This window comes from Anopheles darlingi, chromosome 3, assembly GCF_943734745.1.
Source record: "Anopheles darlingi chromosome 3, idAnoDarlMG_H_01, whole genome shotgun sequence".
Classification (NCBI taxonomy): Eukaryota; Metazoa; Arthropoda; class Insecta; order Diptera; family Culicidae; genus Anopheles; species Anopheles darlingi.
The window spans coordinates 34,684,094-34,694,424 of NC_064875.1; the positions used below are offsets into that span (position 1 = coordinate 34,684,094).

Here is a 10,331-nt window from a genome sequence, read left to right on the forward strand (position 1 = left end):
AGGCCCCCCCCACTCACGGTGAGTTACTGAGTGACCGAAAAAATCGTTGTTTTAATGGTAAAATGTAACTTTTCCACCCCTCCCCCCCCTCCCCCTAATACATTTATTTACGTTTCCGCATATTTTTATGAAGGTTTGCTTATCTAAAAAGTGGTATTTTAACGATTTTTTCGGTCACTCAGTAACTCACCGTGAGTGGGGGGGCCTATTTCAGTCTTTTACCGTAGTATGATTTACAAAACCCAAACAAACAAAGAAATAGGCCCCCCATTCATGATAAGTTACTGAGTGCCCAAAAATATCGTTAATTAACACTTTTTTGATAATTAAACCTGCATAAAAATATGTGGAAACGTAAATAAATGCATTAGGGAAGGAGGAAGGGGTGGAAAAGCTACATTTTACCAGTAAAACAACGATTTTTTCGGTTGCGTTACCCGATCACCCGTTTCTTTGATCTTAGCTAATGATTCAACCCTGCCACCAAATGGATGAATTTTTGAGTTCTCCGTGAGAACCCCCTCTCACGGAGAACTCAAAAATTAGTGGCTAATAGTGGGTTTGGTAAAAGACTGAAATAGGCCCCCAAACTCACGGTGAGTTACTGAGTGACCGAAAAAATTGTTAAATACCACTTTTTAGATAAGCAAACCTTCATAAAAATATGCGGAAACGTAAATAAATGTATTAGGGGAGGGGGGAGGGGTGGAAAAGTTACATTTTACCAGTAAAACAACGATTTTTTCGGTCACTCAGTAACTCACCGTGAGTGGGGGGGGCCTATTTCAGTCTTTTACCGTTATATTTTACCATTAAAACAACGATTTTTTCGGTCACTCAGTAACTCACCGTGAGTGGGGGAGCCTATTTCAGTCTTTTACCTACATTTATTTACGTTTCCGCATATTTTTATGAAGGTTTGCTGGTAAAAGACTGAAATAGGCCCCCCCACTCACGGTGAGTTACTGAGTGACCGAAAAAATCGTTGTTTTATTGGTAAAATGTAACTTTTCCACCCCTCCCCCCTCCCTTAATACATTTATTTACGTTTCCGCATATTTTTATGAAGGTTTATCTAAAAAGTAGTATTTAACGATTTTTTCGGTCACTCAGTAACTCTACGTGAGTGGGGGGGCCTATTTCAGTCTTTTACCCCTAAATGTATCAGGGGAGGGGGTAGGGGTAGAAAAGTTAGTAAAGGCCTGAAATAGGCCCCCCCACTCACGGTGAGTTACTGAGTGACCGAAAAAATCGTTGTTTTACTGGTAAAATGTAACTTTTCTACCCCTCCCCCCTCCCCTAATACATTTATTTACGTTTCCTCATATTTTTATGAAGGTCTGCTTATCTAAAAAGTAGTAATTAACGATTTTTCGGTCACTCATTAACTCACCGTGAGTGGGGGGGGGGGCCTATTTCAGTCTTTTACCGAAAAGTTACATTTTCCCAGTAAAACAGCGATTTTTCCGGTCACTCAGTAACTCACCGTGAGTGGGGGGGCCTATTTCAGTCTTTTACCTGGGTTTTTACCCAGTCTTTTACCGGGCCCACAACAGAGCGTAAAGCGCGTAATCACAAGCCTAATCACAACTAAACGCGACAAATAGTTGCATTTTCCCGATCACTCGTTTCTTTGACGTTAGCTAATGATTCAACCCTGCCACCAAATAGATGAATTTTTGAGTGCTCCGTGAGAGCTCCGTGCTAATAGTTTTACCACAGGGGTAAAAACCCCAAAATGCCCCGTCTGGCACCGCCTAATCAATTTTTTTTTATCTATGAAACGTTTTCAGGTTATGTTCACGTAAAATCACGCACGTCACGCACAGCTTGGTTTTGTGCGAAGAAACGACCGTGTGCGAAGAAAGATTCTTAAGTGGAAGTGAGCTTGGATTTTGCATCCAAACTCGCTTGCTTAGTTTGTGCGAAGTTTGGTTTTGTGCGAAGAAACACCCGTTTGTGCGAAGAAAGATTCTTAAGTGGAAGTGAGGTTGGATTTTGCATCCAAAACAATCCAAACAATTTTCAACAGCAACGTCCTGGGTAAGTGAATTTGGTTCAATTAGATAGATCACTCTATGATTTGAGAGATCACGGTATTAATACCAATTTTTTTTGTAACATATTTGCAGGTTGCAATTGATGACTAGTGCGACTTAGTACGAAAAAAGGAATATGGAAAAAAGAACACGGCCCATCATTCGAGAACCGTAAGTATCTAATAGTTTAATTCGTTTATATAGTTAAGTTTCGATAACCGTGTTTAGTACAGTTGCACTAAACAGTAGTGCAGTTCGTTGGATAACAGTGTTTAGTGCAGTTGCTCGTAGTGACGATTAAATGATCGCTCAGGAGGACATCATCTTCATCCAAGGACACCGTAAACGACAAAAGAGGAACTCGTCGAGAGGTCCGGTTCGGTTGGCGTGATCAAACAAGATAAGCGCACCCAGAAGCCAAAAGTCTGGATGGACAAAGACAAGGAGAACATGAATGGTCACGTATGACGATACTAGGCTGCAGTGAATTTGCATGCACCGGAGGTGGTCCGCGATCGCGAAGGTGATTGGAACTGTGGTCATTGAAATAACAGGAACGCCTGGCGTAATAAGTGTAATCGCTGTACGACTCCGAAGGGTGATAGTGGCAGTCTCGGCGGTGTTTACGGTAGAGGCGGCAACCGTAACAGGGGCAGACAGCGGTGGTTGCTGCGATCGAGGCTCGTTCGGAAGTAGTCGAGGAGTCTGCGGAGGAGGTGGACTGGACCGCGGACGAGCACATATTACTCCCATCCGGCTGAAGGATTCAAGGTCACATCACAAGCGCAATCGCTACGATGCCTATCACCAGTTGCGCACGGTTATTTAATACTATCGATAGCATGTTCGATGTAAGGCAATCAATGTCGTAGTCGTGGAGCGCTGTCCCGGGTTAGGATGGCCAGGTGGTTCCATTTTCTGTTTGTTTGATGCGGTACATTTTTCATTAGATTAAACCCCGTAATCGACCGGCTGTTTCAACTCAAACTGTTAGTCTCTTGCTAAGAGATCTTCATAAAACCACGTTTATCATCAAGATGCTGGCAAAAGGTTTCCTCTTTTCACAAACCAACGTGGCACCGGCACGAGACGGCTTATTTGCATTTCAGTTGCGACCTGTGGATTCGTAAGACTTCATTCGTCTCATTCTGGATTGGGGCAAATGGCATCAATCATGCTTACTGGCCAAAGCAGAATCATCTGGCTCTGGTCTGGCTCGGGGAATTCGAAATCCGAGAAAACTCTGACGCTATGATAAAGCCCCACGCTTCTTACGGTCAACGATCGGTCTGGTGATCGGTCTGCAAATCAGCTCATTACCCCACACCCACGGTGCTAGTTGGGTAGAAAAGTAGCTGCCATAGTTTGCTGGCCAAAGGAGTTGGTCGTCCGACCAACCTGTGCGGTCGGTCGGTTGGTCATGGCGTTTCGAAGGAATACACCCGTGGTGAGACGAAAGGTAAATTAACATCCTGCTAATCCTGCACCACATTAGCCGAGGTGCTAGGTGTAATGGCCTAATGGCATTAAAGGCGACGATGAAACGATGGCTACCATTCCAACTCGCCACCGATGGTGGATCGGGAGATCCAGATACTCCATATGCTAATACGAGTAGTAGTGATGGTGTTGGTGATAAAAAAAATAATGAAAAAAAAATAAAACGATTAGCATCGGATAGCGGTGCTCTCACCAAAGGATCCAAACAGTCCACGGAACCTGCATTCGCTCAGCATGTTACTAAAACTAATGTTAACCAACATCCTGTAGCAGCATCCGATCTCGACATCAACAGCATCTCGGGATCCGATTCGTTTTTGTGAGTCACCAGTCCCTGGGTCGGTCGTTCGTCGTCCCATTTCACCATACCAGCTCGCCAGTAGCAGCCGACAACAGATTCAAGAGGTTGTCAACATAAAGTGAGTGGCTGTTATTCGTGCCCGGGCACGCCATAACAGTTGGTTAGGAGTGAGGCAGAGTGTGATAGTCAGTATAAGATAGTATTAGATAGATATATATACAGTGACCGGCATAAGTAAAAGCCCACCCCTTGATTTTTGTAGATTTTCGATTGTAAATCCTATATTTTTTATCGTAAACAGCAAATGTTGTGTTTTTCTTGAAGGTTTAACATTCCTCTTTCAGTTTCACTAGCTTTCATCTCGATTGGATCGATAACAAATTTTTGATAAATGTTTAAATGAGAGATGGTCGATCACAGATGTGACAAAAGTAAAAGCCCACCTACAATGAAATTTGCTTAACAATGAATATGGTCCATCCTTAGCTCGGATTTTAAGTTACAGGTGTTTTGGCATGACGTCTACACGATTTCAGGTGTATTGAGGTTCAAACTTGTTGAATAACTTCCAAAAAAATAATTGTTTTGATAATAACATAATTCTTAATGAAATTTTTATCTAAAATTTCCCACAAATTCTTGATCCGTTGAAAATCTTGGCTTTGAGAAGGCCATTTGAGAAGGGGAGTGACGCGGGAACATTAAAAAATATTAGTTATTTTAGCAGTATGTTTGGGATCTCTGCCCTGTTGCATAAGAAAAGTGCTTTTAAATGGGCTTATTCGTACTGAGTCCATCAAATAGTTATTAAGGATGTCAACATAATTTTCGCCCGCCATAATACCATCATTTTCTTTAAATTGTCCTTAAAAGCCATGGAAAATCCACCCTTCAACTTCATACTACCACCTCCGTGCTTGATTATGACCGGTACATTACGTTCTTGCAAACCATGGTTTATTTTCGCCAATCTCTTTCGTGATAGTTTATATTAAATGTTTCCATTTATGATTCGTCAGACTATAGAACATTGCTCTAGCCTTCTTTTAACTTGGTTACACATTTCCGGGTGAAATTCAAACGTTTAACCATATTTTTTGGCTTATAAACGGAAGACTTTTAGCATACGCACTCTTGTACTCATGTAGAGCTAATCTAATGTGGCATAGTTTGCTCCAAAATAGACAGCGACAGGGTTTTCATGATGGAACAGATAGTTAATTCTAACGATTTCCTAATCTCCGGAATGGCTTTTATCATTTGTTCGATCATTCGTCTTCCCAGAACGTCCGTTTTAAAATCTCATTTGCTGTTCTGATGAACATTGGTGATTAGTCATGATGGCATAAAGGTGTCCCCTACTAATAATATTTTTTCTGCTAATATCTGTTGAGACACATGATTGAATCAATGCTGCATAAGAAGATTTCAGGCATGCAACGATTTTTTTTCCTCCCATACACCCATTTCTTTAGCGAAAACCCGTGCGCAATCGACTTACTACTGGAACTACTACGATTAATGGATTAAATTACTGTAAACAATAATGGGGGGGGGGGGGGGGGGGGACCTAAAACTTTAAAACAGATGTAAACTAAAGGCCTTACAAAGATATAGTTACCAGGGGGCTTTATTAGAGTCACAATAATATTTATTGTAAAGTGGGCTTTTACTTTTGTCACATCTGTGATCGACCATCTCTCATTTAAACATTTATCAAAAATTTGTTATCAACCCAAACGAGATGAAAGCTAGTGAAACTGAAAGAGGAATGTTAAACCTACAAGAAAACCACAACACTTGCCGGATACGATAGAAAATGTAGGATTTATAGTCAAAAATCTACAAAAATCAAGGGGTGGGCTTTTACTTATGCCGGTCACTGTAGTAGAGTCAGTGTGCAGAGTGTCAGAGTTAGTGTGTAAGAGAGTTAACTTAAAAATGAAAATAAAAACAATAACATCAACAGTTGCTAACTGTAACTACTAATTGTTTTGCTCAACTGTCAACGGATTAATCATTTTGATATTAAAATGATACTCATCCTCTCCTTGCTTACCACATCCTTCGTCTACAAACGAAACGGCAACCTCTGCGATTGGGCCTTTCATGCTGTCCAGCAGGTCTTTTGTCAGCTCGTATGCCAATAGATGACGGTTGTTGGCATAACGTCCAGAGCTGTTTTGAAAAGTCTAACCAATTCATTATGTTTCTATTATTATTAATATTTATTATTAATTGTAGCTCCCACGATCTGCATTGCAGGAACGTGCTTGGTGTGTAGCGATGCGACTTGATGGTCCTTGAACCTTGAAAGTAGACATAAAGTTGTCCAAAGATGTTGAAAACACTAATTGTATTTTCGAATGTTTTTAAGAAAACTCGTCGACCTACCAATAACTCATTGAGTTCGGCCTGGTCCAGGTCCAGATGGCTGGTTTCCTGCCGAACATAACATTCGTTGAGCTTTATTTGTATATTTAGGCATTATCATACTCTAAATCAAACTTCAAATTTCTTCCAACCTTCCTCGCAGTATATTGCAATCGAACAGATGATTCTCGTCTTTGGCGGACCAATGTCGTTTCAATGCTTTGGAGGTTGAAGATTTCTTAGCAATATATTGAAGTTAGTTGGAGAGTCCATTGATTTATACCCAATCACCATCGCAGCGCCAGAAATTTTTGTAACTGTAGCAGCATTTGTAGACTTCTTTATTGAAGGAGCTAAGGATATTTATTTTATTTTAAGAACTTTGTAAGAACTCTTTCTCTAGTGTTGATACAGCAGGTCGAAAATCACCGCTAATTAAATTATCCTAATCATCTCACTTGCGATGCGTACGTACAGTTGTGTTGAAATAAATAGTAGTGCGTGGTTCAAGAGATAAAAAGTGACATAGAATGGTATTTCATGCATCGATTCCAAATGTTTTTTTTGGGTATAAAAGCGAACAAAAACTAAACAAGAATTCATTGTTTTTTCTGAAAAATTTTTTTTATATAAGGGCAACTCAAAATAACCAAAAAAATAACTGTTCACAAAAATAGCAGTATTTCAATATTGTCGGTATTATCACATGAGAATATTAAATTTGAAAAGAAAAAAAAATGCGTTGTACTGGGATCGCTTTGTTGGATGACGCGATAAGTTGGCTATCTTTTGGTTAATTTTCCGGGATTTGCATCGCTTCCGGCCACGAGTTTCTGCCTTTGCTTTCAAAATTAAGGCATTACTGATCATTGTGGCCGAGCATACAAGTCATTTTTTAATGTGAGTGTACGATTTACCTTCCTTTTTCATTTTTTTTAAATTAAATTCCGCAACCCTACAGAACAATGTTTACCGCGTCCCATTATTCTGCTATAAAAACCAAACCTTCATGCTTTTTTTTTGTCTTACATATTCCTACCGATTAATGAACAGACAAAATTTGCGAAAGTTTTTGTAAAATAATCACAGAAACCAATGAACCCACTGCTATTATTGTGAACAGCGCAAGGGGATTGTTGAATTGATTCTTGATTTCGAACAAAATATATTTGAAAGCGAAGTGGGATTTTTTTATGAAGTTGGGTATTGTTAAAGTTTATTTATTATGTATTATATTTACAGTGGTGTTCGAATTAATAAGAGCGGGCCTTCTGATTCTCTGAACGCAAAAAAATCTGATTACGTGAGTTACGTGTTTTTTATTTCAATTTTCGCTACAGTTGGAATACCTCTTGAAATATCATAACAATGAGCTGTATTCTGTTCTGCAATAATGAATTATAATATAGAAAAAAAATATTTTCGATTTGAGGGATGTACGAAATAATAAGAGCAAAACATAAATGTTTCAAAGACATCCACAAAAATAAAGGAAAACGATGAATTCCTTCCATAATATTGATTGTAAACATCAGTACTTTGTAGTGTACCCCCTGTTTTGAATTACAGCAGCACATCTACGTGGCATAAAGTCAACCAATGCTCGCCATTTTGATTCGGGGATATTTTCCCAGACTTGGCGAACTGTGGTCCACAATTCTTGCGCATTTGATGGTTTGGGAATCATAAATGTCGCACCATAAGTTTTCGATTGGATTGAGGTCGTGAGATTGTGCCGACCAATCCAAGACTTCAATATGTTTCTCAGTAAACCGTGCCTTGGCGTGCCTGCTTGTGTGTTTTGGATCGTTATCCTGCTGGAAGATCCATTTAAGCGGCATATCTTCTTATTAATTCGAACACCATATTATATTAAATATGAAGTTGAATTTTATATCTAACAACCTTTTCATCTTTTTTACCTTTAGCGAAACTCCCGGAGAGAATGCTCAAAGCATTGAAGAATATAAAGGGGATAAAATGGGCACGGGCAACTATCACCACCTTAGTGTGAAGGATAGCCTTGCCAAAGTATTGCAGCAGTTATCAATCACAGTCTGCAATATTGACCTTTGGGCTGATGGAGCGCCCATAAAGGTCGTAAGCTATGCCGAATATAAATTATGGTTCGTGGCATACGATGTCACCGAACTAAAAGAGTTCCTTCACCCCTTTCTCGCGGGTGCCTATTTCGGTTTAGATGCTCCACCGCCAAGCCTTCTTCAACCGGCGGTGAACGAGCTGAACGAAATGAGGAACTTTGTGCTCAATGGCAAAACCAGAAGTGTTACCCTACGCATTTTTGGTGGTGATTTAGAGGCCCAATATAGAATGGCCGACACGGTGCCATGGGGTGCCGATCAAATTTGCCGTTTTTGCCATATTGTTAGGGCAAATATTAATTTCTTCAAAAATCCCCTGCCCAGCCCACGGCTCGATGAACCTTTCCGAGCTGGGTGTTACAGAGGGCATTATCTCGGTGGAAAACCCTATTCCGAGTCTGCATTACTGCAGTATCAGTTAATCATATATATTAATTAAGTTAATCATATATTAATCATCATATTAATTGGCGATATGCGTCACATTATTAACTATGGAGTATTTAAATCATTACTCATTATTTTTATGGAAAGCGGACATTTGGATCCGCTTAAATTTAACGAGGTTTGCGCAGGGATCGAAATACCCTATTCTATGGGGTTCGATGAGCTGCCACCGCTATCAAGCAATCTTAAAGACGATATATGGTGGTGCCCTGAAATGTTGGGCTTCGTATTTTATTACGCTGGCCCAGCAATATTTAAAATTATACTAGAGCCATTATTTTATAAAATGTACCTGTGCCTGCATACTGCAATTGTATTCTATTGCACCAAAGGCCAGAACATTAAAATGGCGCATAGACTCATTCAACAATTTTTGAATGAGTTGACTGACGAATGTCCCGAGCATGCACAATATAGTTCAATTAAATTCCATATATTGCTGCACCTCGAGGAGGAAGTACAGAGACACGGACTGTACCAATTCAATAGTACTGACCGTGTCGAGTGCTTTATAGAGGCCATTCGAAATAAAATATTATTAAATGGTGCTGGAAATCCTTTGAAATATCTAAAGGAAAGAAGCCCATTTACATGGACTACCCTAAACTGGAAAATCTGGATATGGATGGCCGGTTCCAGGTGGTACGGTTTACGATGAGATGTAAACTCGTTGCGCAAAGCACCACAGACTGTTGGTTGCTAACAACCAAACAACAGGTTGTGCGCATGGAATATGCCACCGAAAGCCGCCATGTTCATGGCAAAGAAGTGAAAGTTAAATTAGAGATCTTTATGCCCGGCAAGAAGTTCAACAAAACGGAATTCCATACAGTCGGATATTGGTCGGTCGGCAACATGGACGATGCAACACAAATAAGTGTACCGTTCGATCTTGCAAGCTAGTGCGAGTCGTTGTTAATCTACAAAGCTATTTCAAACCAATTTACGACTCCTATGTCCCAGACCAAACATAGGCTATACCGGGAGTGATATCTAGCTCTCTTGCTCTGGTCAAAACGGAGAGACCTCTTCGTCTTCCTCGCTCAACTTATTGTGGCTTGTTTTGGCACTCTTAGTGAGGCGCTGAGATTAGAGCTTGGTTTAGCTCGGCCGTTGAGTTTAATGGAAAGATGGAGCCGCGTTAACAAAGCGCATAGTCATCTTATTGTGGCTTGTTTTGGCACTCTTAGTGAGGTGCTGAGATTAGAGCTTGGTTTAGCTCGGCCGTTGAGTGTAATGGAAAGATGGCCCGCGTAGCGGGCCCCCATAAAATTTTTGCTCTACAATGAGGGAAAGAAGGCTCTTCTACAGGGCCTTCTTTCCCTAACTCCTACTCATCTACGTCCCCGTCGTGTAGAGTGGTAACATGCCTCTCCTTATTTGGAAGGCATGGCCAAGGATGAGAGGGGGGGAAGTTATGCCATTTTCATTGGGTTTCTTCCTTTTTTACAGGTTACTTTTTATCGTTATCGTAATTGCTCAAAACCTCGAAATTAAATGGCACATGAAATCCTTCGAAATTAGCATCCCCGAAAACGCGTATTATGTTCTCCAGCGGTGTGTACGCCT

General features: G+C 40.5%; 1 long non-coding RNA gene across 1 annotated transcript; it reads left to right on the forward strand.

The window, feature by feature from the left end:
- The first annotated feature begins 1,843 nt into the window (after positions 1–1,843).
- On the forward strand, positions 1,844–9,990 carry LOC125954568 (uncharacterized). The gene is made up of 3 exons (XR_007469043.1): positions 1,844–2,043; positions 2,133–2,210; positions 7,456–9,990. It is a non-coding gene; the product is annotated as an uncharacterized LOC125954568 (long non-coding RNA).
- Positions 9,991–10,331: the final 341 nt, after the last annotated feature.